The sequence below is a fragment of the Centruroides sculpturatus genome, unplaced genomic scaffold (assembly GCF_000671375.1).
Source record: "Centruroides sculpturatus isolate CEXI.00-Female unplaced genomic scaffold, Cexi_2.0 scaffold1775, whole genome shotgun sequence".
Taxonomy (NCBI): Eukaryota; Metazoa; Arthropoda; class Arachnida; order Scorpiones; family Buthidae; genus Centruroides; species Centruroides sculpturatus.
This window is the reverse complement of record NW_019385932.1, coordinates 35939-49311: the sequence shown is the minus strand read 5'-3', so window position 1 is coordinate 49311 and position 13373 is coordinate 35939.

Here is a 13373-nt window from a genome sequence, read left to right as displayed (position 1 = left end):
TTTTATATTTTACTTGCCACAGCTCGGTAAATGTGATTTGTAAAGTAGCCTGTTTAAGAGCAAAGTTCCCCACATTACGGTAAATTTCCCCACATAAACAGAAAAATTCCCCTAACTTTTTCTGCATTTCTCACGTTTTAAGATCTCCGAATCAAAAAATGTAAAAATATTAGGAAGGCCATTTTTTAATTAATAGATATACTTTCCCTATGTTTTATATATAACAGCCGAGAAAGTAAAAATCCCTTATAAACAAACTTATAAGTAACAAGAATATTTCAAATTGCAATTAAATTTGGCCCAACTGGATAAGTTGCAAAAACATCAAATCCATTTGGGCCAAACCTTAGTTGCAATTTAAAATATTTTTGCCATTTTTGTCTTTGAAGTGCTCACACGTAACTTAATCTACGTAATTTTTGCTCCCATTTGCATTCTTAGATAAATAATCATTAAATATTTTGATTTTAAAATTCGTACGGCAACCTCCAAGTGCCAATATTGTTTTCTCGATTCATTCAGACTCGAGCCGTGTGTAAATACGTTTTATCAAACTGTGTGACATTTTATCGACCACGAATATCGCTCGGAATGTACACCAATATACAAACAAAGTGATATTGTTGTACCATTAAATACTTAAATTTCGCCAGTTTTTAAGCCCTGCTACTGATGCCAGCTCTCTATCTAAAGGAGAAATTTTGAATCATTGCCAAATTAAGACGGAATGCCTTAGTTAAGTGAACCCTGTTAGAAACAGAGGTCACGTGAAATTATCTTTCATTAAAATCGGGCTTCTGACCTTCGGTTTTCATTTTTGGCTCTGTTTTTTCGCGCCCATTCTTCAGATAATTCGACGTAAGATAGATTTACGAATACAGTATTACTCTGGAAGGAAAAATATGGAGTTTCGACATTCGAACTTGAATGTCGTTTCAAAACTCCATATTTTGAAACACGATCTTTCGTCATATTGAATTTCAAAGTTTTTTTATACGTTGAATTTACCGAAAAAAGCACTTATTTTTAGGTCAAAACTTAAGTCGGAGGGACCAAAACATAATTTGACTTCTGTTAAGTAAAATTATTGTGTATTTAGCGCTTTAAATAAGAAAATTTAGACGCCATTTTGTAATTATAGTATTACTTTCCCGGCTGTTATGTATAAGAGAGGGAAAGTATGACAATCGATCAAAAAAAGTGACCACAAAGATCTTTACATTTTTGGACTTCAGACCTCCAAAAATACAAAAGCAATAAAAAAAAAATACCCATTTTTAATGTATGGATGTTTGTTTGTGTTGGGGTACCACGATTTTGTTCACTCACTTTGAAGGTTAATAACTCCTGTGCCTTTTGTAAAAAATTTCTGAAATTTCGCAGTGCGGTTCGTGTATTAGCGGCGTTGATGCTATTAAATTTTGGTGGTTAAAGGTCGATGGGATGGCGAGATATCGGGGTCACGTGTCATATTTTTAGTGGGATCGGTCTTATGATTTTACTCGTTATTTACAATTAAAAATAATAATAAATAAAACTCATTTCTACCTTCAAAGTTAAGCTTTCTGCGTTTTTATAATAATAGTATAAAAAGTTTTTAATAAAAACCTCGTAACAGATGGCGCTACACACAATTTTAACTCTTGCCGGGAAAGTTATGCAACTCGTTGCTATGTGTTTTTTTGTAATTATCGTAATGTAAAACGCAAAAAGTTTTATTAAACAAATTAATCTTTGAAATTTGTGAAATAACTTAAGTTGCCGTGTCTTTCATCATATATCAGAAAATTCAAGCTGTTAAATTCGATTTTTAAGTATATTTTCCAGCTGGAAAAATTAATCCTCTAGCCAAGATTTATATAAATGAAATTTACACCTGTAAAATGTTTGAAATATATTTTAAAATATTAAACAAACTCTGATTATAATTATATTAATATATTTGTGCAGTGAGGATTGCGTAGTATTGGCAAGATATGCAACGTCTGTTAACAATAGTTAATTCGCATTGCAAAAGCTGTTTTTTTGTGTGTGTAATTTTTGAGAATTTAACAGTAAAACCTACATAATACGAGTATTTTTTCTGGTTTGGCAGGCTGTTTTGTACAGGTTTACTGCATATAAAATATATTTATTATCAATGGACTGAATAAATCAAATGGAATTCATACGTCTTGAATTTTTTTGTATAATAATAATAATTGTTTAAATTATTATTATAACCAATAAATACGGAAGTTAAATGAATTTATCGCATGAATAAATATTGAGTTAAAATTTAAATTCTCCACGAGAGATTCTAATACGGTGAATCTTGTATAAACCGGAATCGCACGGTACCGAATTATTTTTTCGTTTTAGACAGGTTTTACAGGTATTGGAATTCGACGTGAAGATCAGATTATATTAAACTCCAATATTATACTTGTAAAACCTGTAAATCTTAATCTTTATGATCAGATTTATAAAGAATATTCGAGTTTCCAACTGTAAAGGCTAAGATTATATCAATAGCTAAAAATTACAATATGTAAAAGTGGTATGATATAATCATACCACTTTTACATGTATGTGCTTATAGACCTTTTACACACACACTATCATGCTTGTAGGTACTGTACAGCAGTATATAGACATGTTAATCTCATGTATTTGTGTTTTATTATGTATGCCTTAGAAAACTCGTTACAATCCTCATCCTACTTCAAATATAAAACGTATTTGTCATTTTTCAAAGCTGGAATTTAACTCATTTTTCGGAAATTTATTCTAATCTAATAGAGCAAAGAATTTTTTCCTCCTCCAGGCCGGCTTTTTATGAAATTAGTTGATTGTAAAATGAGAGAAAAATCAAAGATTTTTCATTGGAATGAGGAAGTGATAATGTGTAAACAAATTGAGACGCATTTGTAAACAGCAGTTATCCGTGTTCATTTTTCAAATTGAAAGAATTTCCCACTAAAACATATTTTTCGGATTATTTTCTTTAAAAAACAATGCTGTTTTAAAATACCAAAAATTAATATCTGCTTTCAGTCGTTTATTTTCTGAGTATTTAATTTTAATTTATAACAATCAACAAAATAAAAGTTGTTCCATCAAATATTTCATGCACCGGAGATAACAGTTAATCTAACTTTCCTTTACAATACTCTGCAATTTGTGCTCCAAAGAGAGGAAAACGGAGCATTTTGCCCTCTCCGGGATAGTGTATAAACTTTCATAAATAATAATCGTAAAAGTGATTAAGATATGTAACCTTATACCTTCGACTTTGGGACACTGGTTTTTTTGTATTGATGCAAACTGTATTCTATAATCTAATTGTAAAAAACCCCCAAAATTTAACAATTAGATGTAATTGTTACCAAACTTTGTCCCTCGATGGAAAATTTTCTGCCCACGCCCATGGCTATACGTATGTATTATTGTGGTAAAGTATATCCCGTGCTATTCGTTAGAACATTGATACTATACCCATCTTGTGAACTTTGACTAGTAAAGATCTTACATCGGAATTATCTTACCATAACAATCATTGTACGATATGATTTGACCATGTTCAAAACCTGAACTTATTTCTATTCACTTTCTAATGGCGTTGCTGTGTTTTTATAAACTTAAATTTTCATAAGATTTGGAGCTGACGTGGATATTTGACCATAGATTTGAAATCTGTCGAGGATGTTCTTTAGTTTTCTTAGTTTATTTTCTGTTTCTATCAATTTGTAGTAGTTTCGTTGAATAGATTTTCATATGGCAAAAAGTCATATGTTTAGAATTGCTCCTGTTTATGATTTTGTGAGTGGATCGGTTTATTGAAAGAGACACGAGGCATTACTATTCCTTTGTTCTTCGTTCATATTTTGTATGCATCCGTGTATATTAATGCAAAGACCGCTCAAAATAAGAGAATATTAAGTCGTTCAGCGTGTTGAATTTGCTGTATAAGAGGAAGTGTTTTATAATTTTTTTAATAATAAATAACATGATTACTATTAATTATATTTTCATTAGTTCATTTCTATCAAAATATCTTAAAAGCCTGAAAAATTGAACCTAGTCAGCTGATGATTTGCAGCTTTTAAAAAACATCGAAGTTATGAATCATTACAATTAACTTTTAACTCGTGTATAATGTTCGTATTCCCAAGCAAGGATCAAGATTTAGAAAAAAAATTATACAGGTTAGAAATTCAGCTCTTTCAGAAAAAGTTGAATTTCTTTCCTGGCCACATATATGCCGAATTTTCATACTCGAGCACTTTCAAATTGCATTCTTCACTTGTACAGTACGTTTAGATATGTACTGTACAGTAAAACCTGCGTAAACCTTAATATTTTCCCGGCTTGGCAGGTTTCCGTTTTGAACAATTTTACCGTAAAAAAAAAGAATTGCTCCATTTCGAAGAATTCCTGTTTAGGCAGGTTTTACTGTAGTTTTTAAATTTTCTAAACGAAAAAAATTCACACTAAATGATCTGTACTGATTTTTTTTCGCATTAATGCATATTAATCTTCATTTGTCCGTTAAATATTAGTATATAAAGTAATATAAGACCGATTTCTTCGCCTAAGTTCTTATTTCCAAGAATATGCTTCGTATACTTTCACTCTTGTATTTCTAGAACCTATTTCCTGTACATTAGAAACGACTTCTCCTCGAACGATGATACTAAACCGTAAATATAAAGTATGGCAACACGGTTAAGAATAGTTTGGATCGATTTTATACTAATTTACGACGTTTTAATTTGTTTTTTTTTTTTTAATTTTAGAATTTAAAACTGGCTTAATTCTATAACAATACCTGATATTTAAATTTATTTTACAAAAATTAATCACGCAAAACAGGGTTTTTATTAAAATTCTTGTAAAATCAACACTATTTAAACAATAAACTTCCTAAAGCGGCGCCATTTTGCTGCCCGATTTCGATAAAACACTTAGAAATCAATTCCTCAGGTGTTTTCCGCCATCTTGTTCGTATAGATGTCGCTAGTCGCTAATTTAAATTAGCGCTAGTATAGATTGAGACGTTCTCTGATTGGTTGTCGATTTTTTCAAACTTTCTGAAGACCAATGCCGACCAATTTCCCTGTCGGGCAACACATTTTGTGACGTCAAAATCGACACAAGACGTCTTTGCCCGAAGGCAATTGTACTTGGAATGCTTTCATTAATCCTAGCAGTGAAATATTTAAATACATTTCACTGTCAATAATTTCGTTAAAATTGATTTAACGTTAATTTTGTGTAGAGTATAAAAATATATGAAATTTTTAAGTACGTTATTGTATTTTTCGATAGTATAATTCACTGATACTACTTAACACCAAATAAGAATTATAGAAATAGCTTGAAAGTAAAATATTTCATGAAATATATCTAAATTTCTCTTAATTTACGTAGTTAAAACACGACAGTAAATAATATTTAATACATATTTTGAAGTTAATTATTTTTGAATTTTTATTTTTTAAAAAAATCTGAAAAATTTTAGTTCAGTATTCTCAATGGAAAAAGTATAATTTCAATGTAAATCACATAGTCAAAGAATATTAAAATACATATTTAGTGAAATATCTTGCTTTAAAGATGAAAGGGGGGAAAATTAATATTAATATCTTGCAATATGTCTTAGAATGCTTTTCAAAAATACTTTCTGACCGGATAAAATAATATGATTTATCTATTTCCAAGTCATAATTTTCCGTTGCTGAAAACTACTCATGATTTTGATTATTATGCAAAACTTGTCGAATAAAATTACGATTCAACTGAAACAATGGATAAGGATAAAACTTCCAAAGTTTTATCTGTTATTAGTGTTTACTGTTCAAAGATATATTTATCTCTTTAACTTGCATTGAAGCTTCTTCACTTCTCATATTTTTATTTCTATGATAGCGAATAACAATAATATCCTGTTATCTGTTAAAAAGTGATGGCGTCATCGATATTAATATCATCTGAAATATCAGAAAATGTATTAAATTCAGGTTTTATAATTTCATTCCGTGTTAACATAAGTCTTTAGACTGTATTTATTACAGTTTCATACAAGGGAGTCCTCAGGAAATTTGTCATAGAGCAAAGCTTGGAAACGAATAATCCCATCAATAAATTAATTATTTTGGGGATTTTCACAAGTAGCTTATACAATACAGTATTGCATCAAATCGTTCCATGGTTCAGGGTGTAAGGTTATCTCAAACACTTCTACGATTATGATTTGTGGAATTTTTTACTCAATCCCAGGGATGCCTTCGTTTGCCCTTCTACGATCACCCGTGATTCTATATACATTATGCTGGTTTCTATCTCCTTCCATGATCGAATTTATTTGTTTTAAATTGTGAAATGAAATTTAATGGAGATGAAAAATTATCTTTTAAAGTGTTTAAGTTTAGTACGTTAAAATTAAAGGATTTTAATTGTTTAATAGGTTAGTTGCTTAACATATGCAATATTCTAATTGTGCAAAGAATAAGTCGTATAATACAGTAAAACGTTTCCAAACGGAATCTGAATAATGCGAAAACCTGCCTTTCCGAAACCTTTCAGAAAATGGAAAAAACTTCCGAACGGAGCTATTTTCTATGTTAAAAAAAAACCTGTTCAAAACGGAAACCTGTCAATCCGGTACCATGTGATTCCGATTTTATTTTATATATGTAATTTTATTTATTTTATAGTAAGAAGATCGTCTTTAAATTTGTAAACAATGTTTGGAAGGTTTCGGTCTCTCAAGGTTTCCTTGAAAGACCGAAACCTACTTTGAGAATTTAGATGTACACATTCTAATTTCTATTATAATTATTTTATCATCTGAATGCACAAGACAAGAATGAACGCTATTTTATAATTTTCAACTACTATCCCACTCCCTTGTAACGGTCCGCAACGCTGTAGCACGCATCCACTCCCATAATTACGTAATACACATCCTTGATCAGTTCTCTGAATTGTACTAAGGAATAATACCTAGTAATTGTAACACTTTTACCCCTTGTAACGATTACACGTATACCCACACACGTAATTATGGACATCCCTAACTTCAGTGACAGGTCTCTCTTCAACCACTCCATGCCATTTATAAATGCAGATCATCGGTTTTCTTTAATTACTGCTGAATAATCGATTACAATTCAATGACGATGCCACTTAATGAAGATTAGAGATTCACAGAAGCACCAATTTTTAGAGGCGTTTTTTTTCTCTGCTCTGTGGGCATTAAAATTCCTTTTTCACCCATATACAGTAAGATATAGCCAGGCCCGTAATGTACAGGGATAAACGTATCTTGGGCAAACAAGCCCATGAAAAAACTTTGAAATTTTAACATTGAGGATATGATAGGTTAGATTTAATACCCGAAATTCTATTTTTCTCAAATATAACTTTTGGAAATTCGTATGTCCATTATAAATAGAAGATTAAGTGCGATTTCATGATCTGAGAACTGAGAATAATGCGAAATTCGTCGATAAATTCAAGGAAATAAGAGTTAAACATCGCAACAAATATTAGTTTATGCATATTTCGAAAGACCATAAAATGATTTATTCATGAATTTCCATTTATACTTACGCATATCATCTCTAAGCACATTCCTATATTCATTTTTAATGCGAATCTTCATTGGATTTTCATATTTCATACAGTGATATCATCTGCTGGCGCAATGTGATGTGAAAGAATGACGTTACTATAGTGACGTATTATAATACATTTCCATTATTTTATCGTCGATAGCGTTGCCTACGAACGTCCAATGCAGCAAAGTAAATTTTTTTTCTCATACGATAATATAAAATGAATAGTAAAGTATAGTTAAACCTGTGCAAACCGGATTCGCACGATATCGAATATTTTTTTCCGGTTTGGCAGGTTTCCGTTCTAAACAGATTTTTTTTAACATAGAAAATCGCTCCATTTTGACGAATTTTTTCCGTTTAGGAATGTATTTATAAAATGAAATTGCCATAATACTGGGCTGCAATTTCTAATCATACTTTAATTTAAAAATCATGTGACTTCCTGTCCAGACAGGAAGTTCCTATTGTTAATTGGGCCTCTGGCTCCTAAGCTTTCCATATGTTGTTTCGATTTTCATCTAACTCCGTTCTCGAAATTAAGGAAGGACAGATGGACAATAGTGGAAATGGATAGGTCTGCAATCTGAAAATTTAACCCAATAAAAGTTATCCTATTGTTAGAATTTCCATGTGCATTTGGTTCTATGGTACAGTACTTCGTTTTCACCGTAACAAAGTTACATTTAGTAGTGAGTATAAATTTTATTAGGATAATATAAGTTAATTTAAAATATTATTGAAATATATTGAAAAATATATCGGATCTTTAGGATGAACGAAGATCGGTTCTTAAATGGACACCAAAGGACACAGCACAAACTTATGGAAAATCGATCCCGGCGGATTTGACTGAACATTCGATTTTTTGGTTCTGTTGTTTCCGATCAAAAGTCTCCACAGGCACAATGTCAAAAAGCGGACAGTTTTCGAGTTATCGAGCGCCCAAGATGGAAAAACAGTCATTCACACATGTGTTGTGAAGCCCTAAATCTTTTTCATTTCAAAATATAAAATACGTTTTCAAACTTTGTTGATGTTACGTATATTATCTGGATTTCCTTATAGAGAATTATTTAATATGGGATGCGCGGGAGTTTCATTCTCGCTGCGTTTGAGTCGCTGCATTAAAAGATGCAGAGCACTCTTCTGTTGCACATGGCATCCTTTTCAAAGTCACTCCAATGAGACTTGATAACGATCGAAAAGGAACCCTGTACACTTATTATTTTATACTTTGAAACGAAAAAGATTTATGGCTTCACATCACGTGCCTGTATGACGTTTCAGCATCTTTGGCGATAGATACTGTACTTCAAAAACTGTTCATTGTTTGACTTCTTGCCTATGGAGATATTTGATGAGACCATTAGAACTACAAAATATTCAGCCGAATTTACCCGTATCCATTTCCCGCTAAGTTTGTGCAGGGTTCTTTGTACTGTATTTAACTTCTCTTGATTTTTTTTTTCCTCTTGTGTCTTTAAAATTAAGAATTCTTAAAAATTTAAGGAAGAAACTAATGCTTTATCTAAGACAGTGAAACGTTATAGTTTCATGTGGGTCCGAGCAAATTTGAATTAGGAGGACCCATGTACCGTACAGTATTAACTTCAGACATTTTTCTTCTGGGAAATTTTCTGGGAGGAATCTTTTCTTATAAAAGATTTGTTTAGGGCTCTGTTGTGAAAGCCCTAGGCAATTGCCCTTTTTGTCCATAGGACAATACGCCACTGAGCTAAGAATAATTATATATTTTTAATTATTCTTTTAAATTAAAATGATGTGTTTAATCTTATGTTAATCGTCTATCGCACTAAAATTAAAAATGATATGAAATCAGCAAAATTATTCGCTTTATCCGAAATTAATCATCTGTTTGTGTCGTCATTTCGAAAGTTCTATTTTATTTTATAAAATTAATTTTCAGGTAATTCCCATCTCGGCGGTTTTTACATTTTAGACAGTGTCCATTGGTTATTTGATGAATTTATTTTATTCGAAATTAGATATTAAACAAAAATCATTTAAGATGATGTACTGTATTTTATTTTATCCGAATTTTTCTATATTTTTCCCCGTTTTTATTTTTGTTAGAGAAAAGGAATTTATCCTCTGTTTTGCTCGGCTTTCTTACCGTTTCTATCCAATTTATTCCTCTCACTTTCTTGTAGAATCCATTATTATGGATAAAATGTAGAGAACAAATCATGTTTGCGTATACTTTTAAAGGAATGAACGTATATTGTGACATTTCAATTGTGTTAGAGTGTAAGCACGTTCATAACATTTAAATTATTCAATGTTATGAGAATTGCTTGATACGTTATAAATTAAAATCCTGATTTATAAGCTTAAGCTTTAAAAAACAAAATAGCTAAAAATCATGAAAGTTCAGCAATATTTAGCACTGTTTTTTTATTTAATTCATCTGAATAACCAAAATTATTAAGTAAAATTAAGTAACGTTTAATTTTGATGCATTTTCTTATAACCATTGTATGAGTTAAGATATTTCGACAGCTATAAAATATATACTAAACATTGTTTAAATAACAATCGAGATCGCGTATTGCATTTTAATACAATATTTATAATGTCTCGTTTTATCCTTTTGTTTACATTGATTCCAATAGCATATCAAGTAATCTTTCTGCACTCTCTCTAAAGCTTTCTGGATCCATTGTTTCCTTTCTGCACTCCCCTCTAAAGGAAACAATGTATCCAGAGAGTTTTAGAGGAAGTGCAGAAAGGAAAAATATCTTATAAAATTTTTACTACCCGAAATACTAGAGAGAACCCTCAGAATGGATTGGCTGCATCCTGCGACCTCCTAAATTCTCCTGATTGATTCCTACTCTCAGAATATATTATAGAAGAAACGAAATTCATCATAAAGATTTGATTTGTATTATAACTTTGATATAATTTATATTTTATATATTACTTTCAATCATAAAATATATAATAATATGATATCGATAATAACGTCACGGCTGCGAAAGCAGATGTATAGATTTACCTTCCGATTGACATTGCGATAACCTTGGCCTTGAACGTGTATAGAAAGGAACATACAACTGATCATTGCACCCTTATCCACGTACTACAAAGAACTATTGTGCAATTTTTGTGATCGGAAGGAATCGAATTGAAATTATCTGACGTCACTCATAACGTTATATCCGAGCGCGTGTATTCCAAGATGGCTTTATGCCTGATAAAGGACAAGTACTGTACAATAGATTGCCCGAAATCGAAAGAACACTTACAAGATAGTGTCTAGTTAAAGACAATGATGCATTCAAAATATTGTAAGAATCTAGGGCGATAGAAAAATGTCTCCATTATCAGGAAAATTCCAAAATTGTGGATAGAGAGAGAGGGGGGAAATCGTTTCATAAAGGTATTCATTTTATAACAAAAACAATCATTTCGAAATATTGAAGTTGTGAAACAATATTTCAATAATGTAGTTCTATTATTCGAGAAAAATTAATCTCTGAAACTACAAAGTTAAGTGTATTTCGTGTAGGAATGAATTTTATTACCTAATTTGAAATCAAAAATTGAGGGGTATATTTTCCTTTAAGCGATCTCTTGTACAGTATTTTATAATTAAAGATGTAGTGAATAAGTAATATTGCTGATCAAATTAAAATTTTGTTTTTTATTCGGTTCTGTTTCTTAATATCATTTATGGTTTTAAGCGAGTTTTATAATAGAACAATCTTATTTAATAAAATTCTTAAAACACTAATAGCTCTTGCATGTAATGGGAATTTTAAAATTTAATTATAATATTTTATAGAAACATCGTCTATCATGTGATCTAAGGTAATTATCACGTAACTTTACGTCTTTCAATCATGTTTGATCTATTAATTAATACAAGCCTAACGATTTAAAAATGGAGTAGTTATAAAATAGTATGCCATTATTAAAATGACTTACTGCAAGCCATCATATGACTGTCAGGAGAATATATAACATGAAAACTAGTCTATTATGAAGTTATTGATGACTGAAAAGTGTGTGAAATCCCATAAAAGAACTGGTGGAAGCAAGTTGAAAAGTAAAAGCTCAACATACAGGAAACTTTTGAAAGGTGTGGCATAAGAATAGTGGAAGCAGATTTGACAGTAAGACTCAACATGTGTATAAAGTGCAAATTATAGATACGATTACAGGGAATTTTAGGTGAAGCAATGCCACCATGATAGTAGATCAGGAAAACAAGCATCGTTACAGAAAAAAACTTCGAGCTTTACTTTGTGCCTTAAAGTTTCTTCATTAATATTGCTCAAAGATGCTCTAATGTTCAGCCAAATTATTGTGGGTGCAATGACTTTAAGGCAGTTTTCAAATTATCTATTATCAATGGTGACATTGATGATAAATAATTTGGATGAATATGGGATGAAGCAATGTCACCAAGACTTTGCTTCCTCCAAAATTTCCTGTAGTTGTAATTTATAATGTGCACTTTATTCACATGTTGAATCTTATTGTCAAATTGCTTTCGATATTTCTATGCCACAACTTTCAATAGATATTTTGCTGAGCTTTACTTTTGAACCTGGTTTCACCAGTTTTTTTATGGGAATTAAAATGAGATTTAAACTAATAAATCATGGAGTCATATTATGATGGATAGTAAGCAATAGATCTATTCTAGATACCAACTATTTAGTTGTATAATGACAAGTAAACTGAATTCGGTAAAGATCTCACGCTAAATATAATACAAAGGGTAGGAATATACTGGCACATACTGTAAGTATAGCGCAAGTTAAAGTTGTTTACGTCTAGGATTTATGCAGATGATTCTATATATCAAGTGAATACGTCTTACTTGGAACATAAAGCCATTCAATCCAGTTATTTTAGAAGATATTATCATGCCAGTGATCATCTGAGTGAAAAACCTTTTGTTTATGTCTTTTGTCGAGAAATATTTAAAGATATTTATCATGAACACATAACATAAAGCAACGAAATTATCAATAGACACGTTAAGATAAAGGTAATAACTTCATGCACTGTTCAAGTATAGTATTCATAATAAACATCACAGAGAATAACAGATCAAAGCTTCAGTGGCGCGTTATAGCTTCACGGGACCCAGGCAAATTTGAATTAGGGGACCCAACGTACAGTGTTGACTTCAGACATTCTTCTTCGAGGGAATTTTTTTGGGGAAAATATCTTATAATAGATTGGTTTGGGCCTCAGGCAATTGCCCTTTTTTGCTCATAGGATAACGCGCCACTGCAAAGCACGATAAGGGATGCGTACGACTAAGCTGCACTCCTTTGAAGGATTTTTTCCGGGTAAAATCGGGTACCTCGGGTAGTAAAACATTTTGTGAGGCATATTGTTTCCTCTCTGCACCCCTTCTAAATCTTTTTGATCCGCTATTGCGGATTTGTTGACATAGTACAGATTTTAATGTGAGCTTACAACATAAATTTAAAATGAGGGTCCAAAGAAAAATTCCAGACAGTTCTGTATAAAAGCGAAACATAAAATGGGTTCAACTTACCTACAAACGCAAGAAAGAACGTTTAAAATACTAGAAATAATGTAGTGTTAGAGACAAAATACATTGCTTTGTTGTATATAAATAATAATATTTTACAGTAATTTAAATAAACTGAAATACTTACCTACAAATGAAGATTAATCTCTAGCATTGGAGTAAGAGAGCATGAATTGCGAGTGTGTGTGTGTAACATTTCGAAATGAGAATGCTACTTTACAGACCTTAGT